Source organism: Varroa destructor, unplaced genomic scaffold (genome assembly GCF_002443255.2).
Source record: "Varroa destructor unplaced genomic scaffold, Vdes_3.0 BEIS01000002.1, whole genome shotgun sequence".
NCBI classification, from domain to species: Eukaryota; Metazoa; Arthropoda; class Arachnida; order Mesostigmata; family Varroidae; genus Varroa; species Varroa destructor.
The window spans coordinates 19,647,985-19,669,708 of NW_019211455.1; the positions used below are offsets into that span (position 1 = coordinate 19,647,985).

At 40.4% G+C, this 21,724-nt stretch overlaps 1 long non-coding RNA gene across 4 annotated transcripts in view; it reads right to left on the reverse strand.

Moving 5' to 3' along the window:
• LOC147757479 (uncharacterized) overlaps positions 1-21,724 on the reverse strand; it is a 106,873-nt gene that overhangs the window by 80,241 nt on the left and 4,908 nt on the right. The window lies entirely within an intron of this gene.

Below are 21,724 nucleotides of genomic sequence, written 5' to 3' on the forward strand. Positions count from 1 at the left end.
CTAGCATCAGTGCACTTAGTGGACTGTCAGCTGGCCCAGTTATTGGCGATAGAGATTATATCCTTATACAAATATACACTTTCTTCACTTAGAAATAGCCTTTGTTTTCTAGGTTCATCTCTCGTTCTAGGTAAATCTTCATATTAGTCAAATGTTCAATACTAAGTTTAAGTACAATGCTTAATGTAAATGTACGTGAACAATGTGCAATAAATATAGGACTTTAAATCAGGAACTATCTACATTGAGATAAACGCGTTCGAGTTTATTCTAATTTCGATTATTGTTACTAACTATAAATATTATATCTAATAATATAATATTATTAAATAATAATATAATCAATGATAACACCTACCTATAAATAATAAATCTAGTAAATATAAAAATAAAAAAAATATTATAAAAAACAATTTAAAAATAAAATAAGACAAATCTACCTATTAAATCCCTTTTTATTGCAGACCTACGTAGTGGAAAACATTATCAGATAGGGTTATACTGTGGATAGCACACAGGGTAAATAGATTAGATTAAAAAAAATCTTGCGAGAAATTAGGTTTAGATCTAGAATGATCATTATCATATTACCATCTCATCATATATGAAAGTTGGGCGTCCGAAACAGATTCAACGTGTCCAGCAGTTCATTATCGACGCTAGCCAAAAACAGAACATCGAGTTGCGTATGATGTTTCCGACCCTTGCCCTTTCTAATCGCATAGTTTGCTTCTTGATGATCGTCGGCGGTTACGGTAGCGGACGTTCGGGATATCCCGGGGACTGCTGCTGTGTCCTCAAGCACGAAGATGTCGAGATCTCACTAGCCAGCCCAACCTTTTGCAGCCGTTACCTCCTCCGTTGCTCCTCGTTGACATGAGACATCCCGCAGAACTTCCTGCCTGCAGGACAAGACCCAAGATACGAGGGAAACAGTTGACGACCAGAAAAGTCGGCAGACCAAGCTAAGGGCTGCTCGTTGCCCTCTCGCTGCGACCGAGATCGTGAACACTCTTCTTACGCCATCTACCTCGGATATAAAGACAAGAAGAGAAAGGAGGCACGACTTAGTCACAGGCCACGACTACCGGCCAACTAAGCAACCGCTCTACAACGCTCGTTTCTTTTCGTTGTCTCGTTTTGCCCCCTTCCCCTGCGCTCCGTTCAACGCTACTGTGCTGTCAAGAGAAGTTGTCGCTATTTCGCTTCGTATCTGGCGGTCAAAGCTAGCCGTCACCACTTGCCAGCGTCGAAGAAGACCAACAGTTACGCCGAACGCTCTATAGGCGCAAGGCAAAGCAAGGAAGAGCTCAGTTTGGCCAGTATAGCCTGGAGCGTGTCAGGGCAACTTCTAATTGCATGACGACAAACGAGCACGGGCTTGGAAAACAGTCCGGGCCAGCGAGAAAAACCGAAAGGATCCTGCGTCTTGACGCAAGTCGAAACCGCTGCTGCCGCTGCCTACAAGCTCGCCTGATGCTAGGAGTCGTTTAATGTAAGAGGCTTTAGGGTAGCCTCTGGAAGCTGTTGATGGCGGTATTCGTAAAAGCAAACGACCTCTACAGGGAAGTCTACTGACTGCACTTCACCCTATGCTCTGCGTCTCGCCACCTAACTGACAAGCACAGTCCGCCGGTTGAGCAGGGTAAACCACAGTAGGTAAATGATGAGTCCAGGAGCAACGCAAGCTCAACGACAAAGACAGGCAGAGCCCGACCATGATCAAGGCAAAGGGTCAATGCCTTTTACACTTTGGTACAAAGGCGAAAAGCCTTGTTCGTCGAGGTCGAAAACGCTCGTGGAAGCAACTCCTTGACATCATAAAAAATGAAATGATAGCTTATAGAATCGCATAGAACTAAGCTAGACTCTGGTTCAAGTGACAGTGGCAGAAACAAGTTATTGGAACGGGGAACATTTGACCGCTAACTCCGTTTTAAAAATGAGCCTAGCTATACAGGGACACGCAGGTCAAGTAATAGGTGGATCTGGAAATCTCTAGAAATAGATAACGGTTCATCTGGCATAACTGAATGTATCCTTACAAAAGCGGTTGTGATTTACTTGTTCTGTAAACAAACAAGAATAAGATGTTATATGATTTAAAATGAGAAAGTAGCTGTTAGCTGCAAGAAATTTATAACACAATGAGAACGAAAATGTAACGAAATAATAACTTTTTCGTCCGTTAAGGCACAGCCGTTTGGCCAAAACTAACAGTTGTTCGTTTTTAACGTGTTAACGAAGAAGCGCATCTCTCAGATTCGTAACGTATAGATTTGGAATAAAAAAAAAATAATATAAAATCCTACTTCTTTGAAAGACTAAATTCGTAGCTACATTTTTGTCAGATATTGGACTACATACATGCAACGACGGAATAATCGAGATATGTTACTTTTCTTATATGTCACCCCATTTCGCCAGTTGGGCACTTGAAAGTTCCATCCAAATCTAAATCGATCTTGCCTGCATATTATCGAGCACTGCGCTAGACACCCCTTCATTGGCATTGCCCCTTCGACGCGCTTTATATCACACAGCTGCTTCACTCAAGCAATGCAGAACTTCCCAAAACTTACTGAGTTCATAGCTATCGCTTATTCGTCCATACTATAGAAGGCCTGAGTTGGGTATTATATATGACTGAACGAAATCCAAGTTACCGACAAAAAAGCGTTTCCCATTGAGCGTTGTAAGTGATATAGGTAGCCATAGTATGCCATTGGTAGGAACGAAATAACGTACTATCCTCAATCATTGTCCATTAAGTATTTTGCTGTCTGAACAGTGGGGGGTGCGAAACACTCGCGTCTGGTTTAATCTAATAGAGTACTAGAACACATTTCACGAACGAAATTATGCAACTATTCTTACAGGGACCTACTTGTTGTTGGAGTAATCTGTCCAGCAGCTGGAAAAATCAAGGAAGCCAGATTTGCGTTTTGGATAAAAACACATCTTTTCAACAGAGAAAAACTAGGATAGGTGTTCATTTATATAATTGGTGAACTCGATAGTAGCACACACAGCGCAAAACAAAATTGTACAGTTACATGAATAATTCTGCATTTTTTTTTTCATTTTGCTGATTCGTTGCCAATGGTAGGATTATAAATTGCCCAATCCCAAGGTTGTCCCCTGCAATGGTAATTGGCGATAATCTAAGACTTAGAACCGTACGGGCTCTATCCGGCACGACACACACAAGGATACAGCCTATCCCTGATTGATATATAATTACTCTTAATTATCATTGAGGTTAAAAGAATTGTGAGTAGGTGGCTGTCATTATTGCATTGTCTTCTAGGCGATTTCCTGCCTATCGCTACCTATATTGGACACAGCATGCATCACGGAGCCATGGCTTTCCCAGAATAATACAAGCTCCGGTGAAAGCAGCTTCGAAGTATTCAGCAAAAGTTAGACCCTCGCAAAATAAAAACGTACCTATTTTAGGAAGAAGAGGCTTTCCATGTGCCGAGGATCAGCACTATTGCTTTTCCGTCTCAGGTCGTTGCCTATAACATTACCTTTTTCGATAGAGCGATACGATTAATATCGGTCCACTTTTGGCCCACTGAATCAGCACAAGAACTGTTAAATAAAATGAAGAAACTAGCTGGCGAGCTGCAACGGCTTAGAGATCCGCGGCACACCAACGCGATAGCAGGGGACTTCAATCCACCGTAAAAAGATCGGATAATTTTCCAGAAACCTGCAATAGCTAAATGAACTTGTAGAGAGAATATTATACTGGAAATCCGTACTGCGCGAGGTCCTGCACAGTTCAAAACAGAACCCGCTGTGACCAAAGAACTGGTTCTATACGCTGTGTTGTCCGACGACACAGTCTTGAACGGAAAAGTTCCATTTGATCCCATAAGACTATATCATTGAATTATAGGGTTCGATTTTACGGATGTTCTACACGATGTTGATGCCTGTCTACTTAACAGCTGGCAGTACCTGAAGGGGCTACAGTCTAAGAAGAACTGCCGTATATCGTAATGAAGAAGTTTGAGCAGTCAGTGTGCGACCCACTCTAATGGATTTTTCGAAGACTACTCAATAAAGGCGATGTTCTTAAAATATTTAGGACTGCTATCGTACCCTTCCCCCCTATACATAACAAAAACTTTAAAGGATAACCCCTTGATGTGGTCAATATTGTTAACTCCTGCGGCGTGAAAAGACCTGAAAGGTATCATAATTTAAGCCATATATTATTAAAATTCTAATGTACACGAACTGATATCGGTCGCATAATTCGCCTTCAAACCAGGATACAATACAGCAGCTCAGCTGTTGGATACTCAATACGATTCAGGAACCAAATTTGCGTGCTTTGATTTGATATATTCCGATCTCAAATCGCTTTTGAACGCGTCGCATACTCGGAGGCCCTTCTTACGAGTTTTGGAGTAAAAAGCTTTCAAGTAGCCTAGCTCGAGGCCTTCCTTAGCAATACCCCTGGGGTTTGTATAAATGGTCAATATTCTGAGAGCGTTAGTGTAACACCCACGTGTCCTCAATGTATCAAACTAGACCCCTAATGTACGCACTGCCGCTGTAACTATCGGTAAAAATATATACGGATGATATTAGGTTATACAGGCATATAACTAGTGCACAGGGGAAACCTACCATCCCACGAGGTTTGCCTGGGTTTTATGAGCTGACCAAGGGACTCGACCTAAGATTATTTATTGAATTGTGCGTCTAAATCTAAAATATAATAATAAATTTCAGAACGTAACCAAAGACTTAGGTGTCATTGTGTCTACCCCTCTAAAAGACGGTCGTTGCTCTGTGCGACACAATTTTCGGACTAGACTATGAACTTTTTTGATAATAGGTCTTAATTTATATGTTAAACTTTGTCGTATATATGTTGAAACAATCATGATTTAGGCGCCGCCGGTGTAGAATCCAGACCTGGGGCGAAAAGTGCTGAATACATTTGCAAGAATAGTAGCAATAAATAACTAGTTACGACTAGCCGGACGCGCGGGCTTTGCCCTCGCCTGCCTTGCCGGTGATTAATTTATCTAATTTTATTTGTTTATTTAGAATAATCAAAAGCATAGCTCGAGTACACACTAACAGTTATTCCGTTACAATTCCCCTGTTCCACCTAATCCGTTACCTCTTTTGTAGGCACTTCTGCAGCCTTTTCTAACATGTCCACCAGAGAGCTCAACCAACTCTAAATGTGTCGCACTCGTTTTAAGTCCCCTTTAAGTCACGGTTTCTTATTGTTAGCTGATTGACTCTGTTTTCAAATTTTGCAAATAGGTTCCAAAGGATACACAATGATGTAACCGTATTTCGGGCAATTCTTAATAGACGATGCAATTAATAAGGTTTGCTCAGCTAACGACATGTCACCAAGACTAAAGGTCTCTTTTTAAGATATTTTAATCTTTTATAAAAAAAAAGATACGTAGTATGTATATATATGTATATATATATATATATACATACTACGTATCTTGTCAGGTCTGTATATATACTATTAATGTTTTGCCTTTGTTTTCTGGACGGTAAAACCTTTAAATTTCTTTGCTAAAAAAAAAAGTCACATATCACATTGAATGTAGACTTAAGTATTTAATTGTTATATATATATATATATATATATATATATATATATATATATTGATTTTTTTCCCAGAAAAACCTTTCAGTAATAAATAATTGAATAAACTCAAGAAAGAAATAGCAAGCATTTTATAATTATTTTGTTCTTTGGTTAGTATTTTAGACTTCGTCAAGGCTTCAAAATATTTTTAATCTCTGCTCGTTAATAAACAGTCACATATAGTATATTGAATGAACACACAAATATTTTATATCTCTCAGTTAATGTAATTCGGTTTCCTTAGAACTTGAGGATTTCTTTAATCTTCCGTTATATTTTTTAGCATTTTTCTCTGAAAATGAATTAAGGAATATCAGTTGTATATTTGCCATTTCAGCCTTTCAATTGACTACTATATGAAGTTAGCTAAAGCACTTCAGACGCATTTTTATTGCATACGCAAACCAGTACAACCAAAATAGTTTTCGTAACTGTCGCTCAGGCACGTCATTTTTAAGTATACCTATATATACTGTATTTTTATTTAGCCCTTTGATACCTGCCGGTTGGCATCAAGAAAATCCCGTTGCAGAGAACACCATATTAAGTTTTCACCTTTCAAACGGCATTTTTGACCTCGGAAACTGACATTTAAGCGTATGAGCATGTATTGCGCATCGGCTCATCTTATCAAGAGCTTTCGATAAGTAACAAGAAATACCCATTCACCATAGACCTTCCAATATGAAAAAGTTTCCCAAAGACATTTTCGAAAAAAAATGTTCAATTAAATATTCATTATCACAAACGCTACCAAACTTTTCAATTGATACTTACTAGAAATCGGCTCACTCTGAAAGCACCCAAATGTAACTCGAAATGTACCTCTGTTTCGCTGTGTGGTAGCCGAGACGGACCTTTCAATGAGTTCTTCTCACCGGAGTACCCATAAAATGTATGGATGCGTGTTGCAATTTTTTTCTACTTGACGAGATCTAACAATTAACGCGAAAAAATACTCCTTTACACAGACCGCCACATTAAGCCTTCGTGTTTCGAATGACATTTTCGGTTTGAAAAGTATGATTGATAGGGTATACATTGCGTTTTGATTCAGACCCACGAGAGTGTTCGATTAATATTTGGGCTTTTCCCTATATAGACCTCTATGTAAAGATTCAGTTATTACTTTTGTAGTATAGAAAGAATTTTACAAAAAATACACTAAAAATAGCCCGCATTAGCCCCTTCGACTTTCTCATAAAGAATTCCGCAAAAGAGCGCTAAAAAGGACAAACATTGCAAAAAAAGACAGCATTATGTTTTATGGGATAAAAAAATAGACTAGCTTCGAAGCAAAAAGCATGCGTCTAATTAGCTCCATCTTACGCCCAGGCCCGTTCCGGATGGCACTTTAGCAAGCTCCGAAAAATTTGCCCAACCCGACCGTTTAATAAACAAACAGACTTACAGGTCTTAGTAATATACAGTAATGGATAATTTGCGCTTGTTTTAGATTGCTTTAAAATTACTAATAAAATGACATTTATAAGGGTGGAGAAAACACAACTGCATGTAGTTGAAACACTGCTTAATAATTTACAAAAAGCAGAACCTAAGCTAAAATAAGTGTCTTCTGCTAAGATTCAAAATAACACGAAAGTTCGTGATTGATCTTGTTTCACAGAGACGATTGCGTATACTTAGAGAAGAAGCTCTACCCGCCAATCTGATCTTGTAAACATGCACCAAATATTTCCAACGAATATCAATCATATATTTATTTCATGCTTCGTCATCTAATTACGAGTAGCATGTTTTTATAATTTGCGGAGTGCTTTCCTAGCTTCGTCTTACCTAGCAGAAACGAGCACTTTATAGCCATTTGCCCTATGCTCCTATAGCCGTGGGCACGTATGTATTCATACGTTTAAAGCATATGATTGCGTAGGCGTTATATTATCACGTAAGCATTATATGGGCACGTAATTAGAATATAATAAACTCATATGCATGTGGCACGATTCAAATAAATTGCGAATCTATAAACGTGCTTTGGATATAGCTCCTCTATCATTGAGCTTTCCCGTTCCTCCTCTCGCTAACGACCTATGCTTTTCTGAGAAGCGTCATTTTCAGATGGACCAAATTTATCTGAACGACAAAGGCACCTACTTAACACTACAGCGTATTAAGACCCGGAGAGAATTTTTTGTCCTGACGACACCTTCGCTCGCTGCAGTACACCTAGAATATACACGCAACTAATCAACGTGTTTTTTCTCAAACAAAAACGACTACTAAATCTTTATGGTGTTAGACTCTGCAGTGTTTCGTTAACAATGCCTATGCGCATATACCTGTAACATGTGTTCATAGGGCAACACATTTTATCGCATAGGTTAAGTTCCTGCTAACTTGGCTGTTGTTAACTTTGTTGATCTCAGCTAGTAACAAATTCTAAATATTAACACTTGTGCATACGAACTCGCCACTACCATGCTAATTCATATTCATTCACAGTGAAACGTATCCAGAAAACAACAAAAAAAGCTCGGACACGTAGGTAGTACATAACAGATTTAAATTCTTTCAACCTCTAGCAGTGGTTCATACTCGATTCGCTTTGTGCAATATCCTCACCCCTAGGGCTCTATTATAAAATCAGTGCACGTCTTTACGATGAATGACCAGCGTGTCAAATAGAAGGTAGCAATTTTTTTCATCTGTCTTTGTCCTGGCAGTCGCTTGTCAACAATGTCGACGGGCCTGTGGGGACACAATGGAAATTGTAACAACCTATTGAAGTTTGCTTGCGTTCACGCTGTTCACTGAAATAATAAATGCACAGAACACAGCAGAGTGCCCCCCCGGGGTTCGTCAGCAACTACCAAAGTATCGCACGAGATTGCACGTTCGAGTCGGCATAGAACGCCCTCCGAAGCTGGCAAATTTGTTTACTTATTCATTAATAACACCTATTAGAATGAACACACACGTATTTTGTATAAGTGACTTGTGTAACAGTTCATCTCGAACTGACAATATAATAGATAGATAGATAATATATCCTAGGTAAAAAGTCACATACCCAATTATGGTACAGTATTACCAAAGACGGAAGACCCAACGGCGGTCTAGAGCCAGGTTTATGGTAAATTAAATGCCTAAAGTTGGACACCCTGTATGGCTGTTCAGCATTGCAGCCGACAGCGGGAGATGATGTGTTTGTCACCGGTCTCATACCTGAACCTTTTCGCACGTTTCAAAGACGCGTTATTCCTGCGTTACCCCTGAAAAAACTGCTACGTCAATCAAACGTGTAATCAGTAGGATTCGCTGAAAATAGTTCTCAAAAACGTCGGTCTGTTTTCTAACACCCTTGCTGGAACTTTGAATTTAGGCTCAAGTTATTCTCTGCAAAAGCTAAGAACTGGTCTTTCTAAACACCATGGTGAGACACAATCATTTCAACTAAACCCTATCTTATAAAAAAAAAATAGAATAAGATAATTTCGCTATAGCATTACTTAATCTCATATGTAACAAGATCCACTTGCAGGGTCTGTTCCGCGCTTTCTAGCTTCTTGTTGAAAGCCTCGTACGTGCCGTGAAGTGAAAATGGTGGAATGGATAGTTAGTTTTCAGTAATTGAATTAGCTTCTGCTTGGAACGGAATTGTAGACGGTTGCCGAAAACGCAACAGTGGATCTACCGCTATGGGGGACCATAGTACCACAATAAATGAAAAGCACATTGAACAGAGCGTCTCGTCTAAATTCGGACAACTTCGTCACGCTGTTTGTCATATAATGCATCCCTTCATACGTTAGCCTTGATACCAGAAGGAAATGAATTATTTTTCTAATTTAAAACTAGAATAGAAGCTCCTTCAGTAGCCCTTATGCCCGTAAAGTTGCCTACTAAGTTGTATTTGTTTTGCCATTAATTCCTCTTACCAATAATTTAAAAACATTTTTCGCATAACTGTTCTCGCGCAGTGATATGCCTCACACCGTCCAGCATCTCCCCTCCTTCGGAAATCTAAAAAGGTCATTGTGGTCTTAATATACTGTCTACCACCAATTTTTAACCTTGAGTCCAGTCACTACTTTGACCTATTCAAGCTGTACAACGCATCTAGCCAAATCGACTCGTTTAAAACGGTTTAGACCGTATAATCCTACAATAAATTTCGTTACGGAAAACCTTCGTGTCATTTTGATTGAGCTAAGCGAGATATTGAGGATCACTGCAAAGCTTTCTTCCCGTGCGCTTCATCGTATTCATAGATCACTCAAACTCCTAATTTTTATTAATAAAATTATATACATTCAAGGCGCCTGACAACAGTTTAGTACTTATTTTCTAATTTTTTCGGCCAATAAACAAGTTGTTGACCATCCGCGGCCGTCATCGATCTCGAGTGGCCAACTGGAGTAGGGTACACACCCCAGGCCTAACAATCCACCTTTAAACCTAACCAACCCTTCCTAGCAACCTTCTCAGTTCCCGCACGCGAACACGACATAACTATCTCAACACGTTGACCTCGGCAAAAGGCGAAACATAGCAGGTATTAAAAATGTTTTTCTTCACCTGGAAACTTCAACTTTGGAGCCTGAACTAGGCACAAAATTTTATTCACTGCACAATAGAAAATCGTTTTCGTTCCACCCTAATATATATATCATATATATATATATATATATATATATATATATATATATATATATATATATATCAACGTGTAAATGAATATCTTTATGTTAAGCAGTAAACTATATGTTAATCTTCTAACATCAAATTCACATACAAAATTACTTAGCACCCAGCCAATTTTTTCATCTGCTCTTTATTCTAGCGTCCTTTAAAATATACATTTTAGCCTAGATCTCTCAATACAACCACTCATTGTGTCTGTCCTCATTCTTCAGTGAACCTAGGTTGCCGTATCGGCAGTGAGCAACTTGCGCCATATCAAAAAGTGTTACAACCAGCCAACAGCATCCTTAACCGTCCCATATCGTTGTAACATTTGCTATCTATATATACGTGATGCACCTATCCATATAAGCCCGTCTCCTCCACGTCAAAGGTAAGTCAACCTAATCTCACTGTCGTATACAGAAATGTCCTGAAGGAGAGACGTCCAGCTTGAATCATTTTCTAGGGGACAGCAGACAGAAATCTATCGAAGCATCGAATGGGGCTGAGTAGACAACGAGAGTCACTAAGTCGTCGCCATATGTATCAGTGTCAAAGTCAGATAAACAAGCTAGCATCCATGCACCTGAAGTTTGAAATAACTGGACACATCTTTGCGAAGCATGCGCTGTAACTTGACAAGGTACGAACTAGAGGCAAGGACACCTTGATTCTGAAGTTGAGTCGTCTCTCGAAGGCTGGGGTTTCACGTCATCCGCTAAGGCATTTCCCTTGACTTTGTTGCACAAGCACGAACATAGAAGAGGCAACAAAAGTATCTCCTTAAAGAAATAAAGATGGTGCATTGATCGATATAGCAAGATCTATACAGACATATATCATACGACTTCGTAGTAACTGAGTTGATCAACTATTTGCGTATTCCATGATTTAATATGCCACAATATGATTTCAAAATGGTCCTTAGCTTTCGTACTTTTGCGATTTTTTCTTATAATAAGCAGAAGAGAAGGCAATCAGAGAGTAACCTAAAGATTTACGTACATCCTGTTGCGTAAATTACCTACACTAAAATTCCAATAGTCAGTACATTCGAGCGCGTTTTTCACACGTTTCTAAGCGTTTATTTTGGAACCTGATTGATCCACATACTCGTTTCATGTTCCTCAGAATATACAGGGTCGTGCTTTTATTGGCCCTTGCATGGTCGAACAAAGTCTAACACATTCATTCCCGTGTGTCGTTTGTTCCATGATAGTTTGACAAATATGTTAGGTTGTTCTATTCGTTTATTTTTTCACAGCATTTAGTATAGATAAATAAGGGTAAATCTTTCTTTATTGTTTGTTGTTGTCCCAGAAAAAGCGCACTCGTATGTACCAATAAGCGCGGAAATTATGATACCGCAAAGAGACTATCTTGGTGTTGCTGGGACATTTGCAGAATAGCCACAACCCGCACAACCTCTACGCCACTGCACATTCATCCCAGAATAAAAAGGACAACCCTGGACCTAAAATCGTTTATTATTAGGGAATTGTTTGTTTGATGGTTGTTGTCCTGTTGCGATTTGGTCCTCGACAGTGTCTGCAACAACAGCAGCTACCGGCAAGTACTTCCGCTCAGCTGAGCAAAACCCCTTCTCCACATTCTCTCTTCCTCCCGGAATTCGCCATCTTCAGACATTCCGGCCATCTAGCTCGCCCGAAAAGGAAGCGGGCAACGAAGAAACCAACGCAGAAAGTGAACACTTACTTCTTACCTTCGACTCAGGGGTTTGGCGATTTCATGATGGCAATATTTCAGTCGTGTCGAGCCCACTTTCCGGCCTTCTCGTCCGGTCGTCTGCCATAACTATTTTCTATGCGGCAAAAGCGGCCACAGTTCCAGCGAGGGCACTGCTGGTGATGGCATCAACGACAAAAATAACAACGGCAGCTGAAAGTTGACGGGCAATTCAGATGGGTCATGTTGTTGGTTGCCTCATCCTCTCTCTACTGTCGGCTGAGGAGGGCGTAGATCCGTTTGACCGTAGCCCCGTTGTTGTTGGTGTTATCGTTGCTGCTGTTGTTGTTGTCATGGTTATAAGAGAAGCATGGGCAAGCTCGTCGGCAAAGGACAGCTCGTTGTCGATTTGTCGCAAAGCAATCTGTCCATGGCAGATGGCGGATTGAGGTGCTTGCTGCTGGCTGTTGTAGCAAGCAAAGGGGCGTGACGCAAGGGCGGGGAGCGACGCCTGGGGGCCAACGACTGTTCCTTAGAGGGACCACCGTCGATAAGGTAACTTGAGCAAGGGGAAAAAGAATTGAGAGGTCTCTCTCCATTTATCCTGCCCACATTCGCAACTACCCTGCCTAATAAGAGGAAGTTTGCTATATCGCACTGGGTACAGGGAAGTGGAGCTCTAGCAAGTCATGCATGTGTATCAATACGTTTGGGTTCTTACACATATTGCTTATACGAAAAAGAGACGCCAGCTTACAACCCAGCGAGAAAAAAGAAAAAGCAGTGGCCGAAGTAAGAGTCGGGGCAAAGTTGCTTAACCAACTGCGTTCCAGGGGGAGCATGTTTTAATCAGAACTCGGAACGGGAGTCAAGGGCTTTCGTAAATAAGTTGCTTGTTGAAACGTCATGCATTTTATATTCTGCCTTTGATATTACGAGGGGAAGCACGTAATATCGCTAAGTTGATTTGACAGTTTGTTGTTGCAACTCGAACTAACCTAGCTTCTGCACTTAATTTATTTAGTCTTACAGTTATTTCTCGGAGGAAATCTAGAAGGTGGACAGCTGTGAGGATCAGATGTAGCTCACTTCGTGACTGATGTACAGACAGTTGATTCGGAGCCTATGCGTCAGTCTGAATGCGAATAGACTTGATGTGCGAACGAACCTTGGTAGTCCAGAAAGGGTCTGAACGTCATCACGCTGGACCTTTGTTACCGTATTTAAATGTGGGGAGAAAGCTTTGGAACTATTTTTGTTCATATTAAAGACAAATGATGAACAATCATAGCAGAAAAAAGAAATTGTAGAATCCGAATGCGCCTATAGGACGGGCACATTCACTCTTTTGTATACAGATGGGAAAGTAAAATCTGGTACACATTTCGCTGCTGGATATTTGCCCCGCGGTAACGTTGTTATTCAATTTTGGGCAATCGTGATCAAAACTTAGAAATGTAAATAGGTAAAATCTGACAAGAAAGTTGTTTTACAATTGCTAGCTGCCTTCATGTATTTTGTTGCGTAGCGGTTTTACCTCATAGAAATTCCAACTAATTACTTTTAACTAATTAAATTATACTTAAGCCTTCAGTTAATCAAGATATTAAACAGCAGCGCATATATACGTTCCTGCGTATGTGCAAAAGCGAACTGCAATTTATCATTTGGTCACTACCCTATGCTTCTAGGAAGTCGTTGACGGGCTTATTTATACAGGTTCCGTTAAGTCGGAGATGTTGCTGCACGAAATTCTGCAATTCAATTCATATAAAGTGTCACCATTTCTCATAACATGTTTCGCACACAGATGATCGCTGGACTTGTTTTTCCCTCTTCGTTAGCGAGTCCCTCGTAATTTGTCTCTAAGCAGGTCTTGCTCTTCAGCCCGGGGAAACTTTTCTGGGGGGTAATCATCCTCTCCCACTGTTTTGTTTTATAGTCAGTGTCCGTACGTCTCGCCGGCCTTACTTGTCGCTCCCTCCATTTTCGATTAGCAGTGTCCGTTTACATTGAATTGCCATACGGCGATAGCAGGCACATCACTTAACAACGGCCACTGCCACAGTCAGCGTTATAACTCAAGCGCGAAGCGCTCTTACGCCCTTTGGTAATATCCAGAAAGAGAAAAGGAATTGGCAACAGCGGTAACAGAAGCAACCGCGCAGAGTGTTAGTATAGAAAAGCTGAGCCGTACACTTGCTAAACCAGGATCGTCGCCTGTAGCGTCGCCGCTGTCGCCGTCCCTACCGCTGCCGTCAAAACGTTGCTGTCATCAGCAACAGGAGGAAAGTTATAGCCAAGCTTTCCCTGCACATCGTGTGCCTATTTATCGGCGAAACCCCCTCCACCGGCTTTGGTTTTCGGGTGGTCGGTAAGGTTTGAGTCGAGGGTCGATGGGCTTGCCAGTAGTCGCGCCCAGGCCTGTCTAAGCATGGCCGAGCTTGCCTGAACATGGTAAAGCGTGCCGACATTGGACTTCTCTCCTTGTGTTCTTCTTATTCCATGGTTGTGATGACCAAATAATAAACTGCGTCAGTCGATCGGTTGACAGCTCAGAATAAATAAAAATATTGCTGAAGCAGCAGCAAAAATAGCAGAAATAATTCTGCGGCAGCAGTAATATCACCGTCATATCTATGACAGGGCAAAGTAATCACAGCCTTATTTGAACGAGGCGAGCTCACCTGCGCCATTCACATTAAGCGCCCAGGAAAGAAATGGGAACATCTGTGATTTCGTAAAGGTAAATAGAGACTGGTGAATTTCAACATTAATAATCGTTACATTATATATATATATATATATATATATATATATATATATATATATCGACTATAACAAGGATCTTTTATTTAGATTAGGAAGAGGTCCTAGGAACACAACGGTCTAGACATACGCACATTTGACACTTTTGGAGTCAAAGACGATGTCTTTCAACACCTTGGAGGTCTGTCAAAATTACAGAACCAACAGTCTACTCACTACTGAATTATAGCCATGTTCATGAACGTAAATCAATGTTGATGGAGTGTCCGTGTTGACTACTCAAGAAGCCTTGTCCAATCCTAAAGACTCACAACTAAAACTACCAGTTAACTCTAGGTGGCACAGAAATAGCGAGGGGAAAGTTTTTACTTTGAGCAATTCATTAAACCTTAATTGGTATACAAGGTTTTCTCGGTGTCTGCTATGGAGACTTCAATGCTACACTGCTGCTAACCTGCATGCTGCTACCACCAGCTTCTCGTATGGAAGTCCATACGCTGCCGTCTTCGCCATTACCTTTATTGTACATTCTGAACCTGGTGCATGTCCAGGTCAGCTAGATATTGCATGGGACGCAATCCAAGGAACTTTTTACGTGTCAATCAGATTTGAAATGGCTGGAACCCGTAAGCAGGAATTCCATAGAAAATGCTTTTCTCTTCTACTCAAGCATTGAAATCTTGGACCATTGTGGTTAATGGGATAAAGCCTCAAAAAACCCTACGGATATTTCATCATATTGCTTTGTCTTTTCATGAAAACAGTTTTTCAGAACAGAAAAAAAATAAAGTAGCCACCATTATCGAACATGGCAAGGCGATCGGTGGGACATCGAGTCGAAGAACGTACGAAGGAGCTGCAGTAGACTGAGTTGCAAGTTTGTAGTGCGCCTTTCATCAGTTTCGGTCCAGCTCTTAGTGAGACGTACCAAAGTTTGTTCGTCGTAGAACCGAAAGCGGAGCCGTCTTATGTCTGGAAGGGGGATCCTAAAGAGACGCTAAGACCGCTTTATGTGGACAGCCCATACATTTCATGCAAGTGATTTTGAAGATCTTAAAGAACAACCCCTGCACGAAACTTCAACATAGCAACATTGAATTTCCTCAAACCTAGTCTACGCTGCCATTCGTAAACTCTACAACTTCGACTGCTGTTTTTTTTTGAAAAACCACTCTTTCAAGAATATTTTGAGATATTATTTGGCGCAGCACATTACCGTCGCAAGGTTCAATTTGTTTACTAAGAGTTCATCTATATCGAGCGAAGCTTTCCTTTGTTCTGCTGTCTAGAAGTTGTATTAGTGAGGTAAGTGTTTAGATCAGCTGAAGTTATGTCCAGAATCAGTAACCTGCGTTGGCATCAGTCACAGGAATCACAGTTGCGCTAAACAGTCACCCTGAAGCAACAGTATCAGCGAACCCTTTGTGTACTGATTTGGTTCATCTAGGCTTCATAAAGCGCCAATGTCTGTGACAGGACTTTTCGCTTAATCTAAAACAAAATTTAAATCAGCCTCCAATATTATCGGAATAGAAGTATCGGTAAAATTGAGACAATCCTCTATAGAGATAAATGTGGTATACTTGAACCTGTAATCGTCATTTTTGCTGGCAATAACAAGCCAGTCACATTCACTTCGCTTAACCGACGGTAGTACTATAAGACTACACCACCGTTGAGCCGTTCTGTGCCTTTAACGCGACCAATAAAGCTGTTTGCAGAAATAAAGCGTTCGAAGCGTTTCTATTAGTTCAATCAAATACCGCAAGGAAGTCCGTACTCTATCTATCGACTTGAATCGCCTAGACCTATCGTATCTGCATTGCAAAAGCCACATGGAAATGTAGGTGACTGTGTCGATAAGTTCGAAAGTAAATGGTAGCAAGCGCCGGTCCTGCGTCTCAATTTGCCTTAAATAAAATCCAGCAATTCTTCCGACTACTTACGCTACTGGTATTGCGGTATTCATCATAGTTATTACTTTGTTAACTAACTGTTTACCGAAAAGCTGAACTTGTTCGTGCAGCGGCGCGTTACATACGCAAGAGATGTTATTCTGTGATCTCGTTAAGTTTGATTTTTTGATAGGTTCTTCGATTCATCTCAATTGCAGATTTGCAGCAATTATTTTATTGATGACTGAGGCTGGTTTTGCATTTACCCCGCCGTTTCTTATTAGCTTTTCGGTCTAAACGTGCGTGATATCGAGCATCTCAACTGAAGCGGAGTCCTTCAAGAACTTCAAAGCATCCTTAAAACAGCAGCCCTGATGAGTGACGACGGAGACCAACACTTATGACAAATCAGAAAATAAGTTAGACAATAGTTCTCGTAATATATTGAATGTGGTTGCGTCCTCTGGGCCCCGTCCTCATCATCTAACCGAAGCAGAAAATAATTTCTTCTATTTATCTTCATGCCGCCTGTAGATTTCGATGATGTAAGACCAACATGTGCGGATTTCTATGAATCGAATGACTATAGCATGCCACGAGCGGTAAGACAGTTTTGCCTTGCTCTAAATATGCAGGACGGACAGATTTCTAATAAATCAGTGCAATTCGTTTAAGGCCATAAGCATTGTCCAGCTCATTGCTAAGCGACATAGTCTTTTGACTCATTAATTTGTCTAAGCTATTTAGGGCCCTTCGTGCCGATCAAGTGTCGAGGTCTACCAAAGGGAGCACGATTGAAGAGTTTCCGGAATCTGCTCAGATTGCCTGCACTCGGGCCGACGAGTCTGTGTGCAGCTCGATTTATCACACGTACCCACGCAGGCCAGCTATTCTTACAACAACAATGCCGCTTCAACTGACCTAATTATATGACAGTTTGTCCAAGCTCGATGTAATGAGCGTCGTAAAAACGCGTACATCAAAATCCCTAAATCTTGAAATAAGAATGAAGAGCCGAACGCAATGAGCAAGACCCAAGCATCGCGTAGTTCCTGTAACCGTTGGAAAGCTCAACGACACAGCGTGCCGTTGTATTGCACTAGTCAAAGCGTCAGTCTTTTTTCGGATATTTAACATGTACATTTTGTCGGATTTGATGCTTACGAGGGCTAGTCTCGGCATAATTAATTGCCAGTGATCCTTGGGGGCAAGATACTGTGTTACACCATAAGCGAGTAAGCTGTGAGCACATATAAACGACGTATGCACCCTTGGTGGGCTGAAGCCATATGTATTTAGGAAATGTATATATTATATATGTATGATTAAGTTTTTTCAAGGTTGAAAACACAATTTACTAACACGAAAAATTGAACACCCCAACATGGCTATCTGCTGTTACCAAATCAACTTACGTATTGGCTTCAGAAACCGGACGAGTAGACAGGGTCATCTATATGTGTGCACTATAGGAAATTTGCATCGCTAACGTGACTGTGATCACCTGTCGGCTAAAGGAAGTTTTCTCATGTTTTTGGGTAACTTCGTGATCCGAAAGCAGACCAAAGTGAAGAGTTTTCCTCGAAATTAAGTTACGTTTCGACACGGTTTCGACGTCAGTCGATAGCTATCCCTCGGAAAAAAACACTTTCAAGGGTAGAGCATGTTAGCATATCAGACGTTGTTTTAAAAATAACTAGAAAAACCAAATTTGAGACTATTTTGGTCAAGCTTTAATAATGCATAGTCTAAGAAAACAACATTCAAAGCACAACTGGCCTTGATCTGATACTGTGGTAGTAGTCTGTAAGAAAATACCCGGCTAAATTAAAAAGTTGACAAATTTTCGTATTTAAGTAGATTTCGTGACGACAAACTCTAAGGGTTATTATCAACGTCAACTTCCTTCCAATGGTATCTATAGTATTCAGTTGCGCAGCATAACCTAAGTTTCGCATACGTGTGACTTTGCCATTTTTTTTTTATTTAGAAACATGCAAAGTTGTGTATAATATACATATGAAGGAAGGGATATAGATATTGAAGGTCACGTATATTTTGTTAGACAAAAATAAGGGGCTGCATAGATGGACTGTGTACTGATTTGTGCAGACGAATATTTTCCATAAATTTTATAGCGTATCTATTTTAGATAGTTGCATAGACATACATCTTAATAAGATAAAGTGTTTTTTTCAAATGTGAGCAGGAGTTTCAATATGCGACTTAAATCATACGTATCAGTGGCAGGATATCGATCTGGAAAACAAGCGCTTCATCAAGAAGTTATGCCTAGGTGTCTCTTCATTTTGCGCTCTAGGTTAGTTAATTAGTTTCATTTTTATTTTGCAAAAAAGTATCTTCTTTAACAACGAGACGATTTGAAGATCTTAGAGAGCTTTCGTTTCGCAATTGTTCTGATAACTCTTTACTTTTACTTATAATAGATAAGTGTGAGTCGAAGCGTGGCTAGATTTTTTTAGGGGGTACCAGATTTGATTTTTTGCCAAACACTTTTACCATGTACTGTTGTAAATTAATTTGATAGCATTGAATAATAATAAAATATTCGTAAATAATAGTTGGTAAGAGATATGATAAATAGCGTGAGACCATAGACGATGTCAGGAGAAAAGTTCCGATGGCGTCGAAATGATGACTTTAAGCTCGAAGCAGGACTATATTCTTTTCTATTAGGTACAATATTATTGATAAATTTCAAGCGAGATGAAATGGTACGATGTTTTAGTCAGCGGTTCTTTGTCCAGCGTTTCTATAATGTTCTAAATAGGTGAGCAGATTTAGCTCGTTAGCTCAAACGCCTTAGCTGCACTTTGTTGCTAAGTTTGGTTTTGTCGATGGCTCTGATATCAACTAGAGTCTGCCTTTCTCTATGGCGTCCAATTTCCAAAGGACATCACAGCTGCGCGTGACAAGTAACGTTATTAAAAAAATGCAAACATATACGTCTAGGCGTAAATGTATGCCGTTACAGAACTATTTTGCCCTCAGGCATCCAAGTAGCGGCCGGTCAATAAATATCACCCAATAGGATAGCGGCATTCATTCACTGCGTTCGTATTTAAGAGAGACAGAGCATGCGCAGCTTGAAAAAGTATGCAAATAATGTTTGATCAAAACGGCCAAGGACCGACTTTCAACTGAAGAGTCTATGCGTGTTATAGCAGCTGAGGAAGGCACACTCACCTTGTGGTCCGGAATGCTTTCAGGACCCTCATGGGTCCGCGCACATCGGCGGACTGTGTCGTAACCAAGACTATTGTTTCTCTATGATAGTGCTAAGGTGCAACAGTGTTTGATAAGAGAATCTAGACGCAAGCTACGTTGAAAACATAATGAACTTGGTTTACGCACCCATCCCCCAGTATACTTTTAATCGGCTTGGAGATTCCAAGGCCATTCAATATAGTTTTCAACGTTAGGCCCACGGGGCAAACCATTAAGGATGTCTATCTCTATATCTACTTATACGATACATGTTACATGAAAGATTACATGCATTTATCATTAAGATATTCAAATAGTTCAAGTGTGACGTATAGCCTTTATCGGCCTATGCCTACTGCCACTGCTTCCTTTTTCATATCGCATTGATTATGAAACCTTTCATTGTATATACTTTACGGCCCTGTGATTCATATATGCTTCGTGCCAAAGTTGCCCAAAAATTAGCAAACCGCTAAGCATTTTTTTGTGATCTATGGAGCTGGTGGTTCCTTTGGCAGAACAAATTGTCACTAAAACATTTACAGATCGACTAGGATAGTTATAACGAATAAGATAATTACTTATTTACTACAATGCTGGTTTTGCATATAAACGTCAATAAATGTGGCAGCTGCTCCACAGGGCAGTTGTTTTGGGGGCCGATATCATTTTGAGTGAACGTCTAGGTAAAATAGTCAGTGTGCCGTAGACTATGTGCAGTGTTTACTCCTCTAAAAGTCTTAAGTGAGCTTTCGAGGGATTTTCGTTGCTTCTCACAAAATCAGCTATGCTAAAATCGAGGTTTCATAATCGGCTTTAGAGGGAAACTACTCATGTTAGCTAAATTGTCTGTAATGAGTACCTATATTCTGGCTAAGGAGAAACGCCTTTAAGTATCAATTGATACTAAATTTAATTGGAGAGGAAATTTTCGCAGCAAATCGAATACGTAAAATCTGCCAGTAGGTAGTTATTTGATTTTGCTACGAGTAAAAGGAATTTATCAAACGGACGGTGGCTTCGAAGTTCCGCATTAGAGAATATTCTTGACCTAAGCTCTTAAGTTGAGGCTTGTTCGTTAACAATTGACCGGAGCTTTCTTATATTAGTCTATTCGATAGAATACAACACGATAAATAATCTGGATTCAGTGCTCACCATTAAATCGATGTATAGCCCTGTAGCTACTTAAACCGCTTAAGTTAGATACCATCGAGTCTCAATACCGCATCCCGGAACTCCATTCATAGGGTCTACACAATTGTGTGCGATATAGCGTATCAATATCTACGGGTGTCTCTTATCGAACGAGCCACTCAGGATGAACTTACGTCACGATCTGATGCAACAGAGCAAAATTGCTTCTAGCAGTACTGGGAGGTCCAGTACACACGGGGGCAATATGCATATCCATGCAGACCAGACGATCACAAGCAAATCATATAGCTTAGCTATTAATCGAACGATCTAGAACCAGGCGCTAATTCGAGTCGAAAAGGGCATTAGTCGGTGCATAGACACTATCCGCAGCGGCTGCAGGAACTGCTAACGTGGCCGACGTCTCGTGATCATGCATACTGGGCTACGAGTTTCCCAGTTCCTGCCGAGCTTTTCCTTACGATTTTTTTCCGTTTTCGTCCTCTCTCACTGACTCTCTCGATTTGCCCTATGGCGAACGTTTCGTTCTTTAATTTCAGTAGTTATATTCGATGTAAATCGAATCTCTAACGGCTCAAAATACCTCAAAACGACGCGAGCGTATGCACGAACATTCAAACGACATAACGACAAAATAATGGCGATGACACCAATGATGCCAACAAGGACGGAAAAGAAGTTAGGCCGTGAGAGGAGA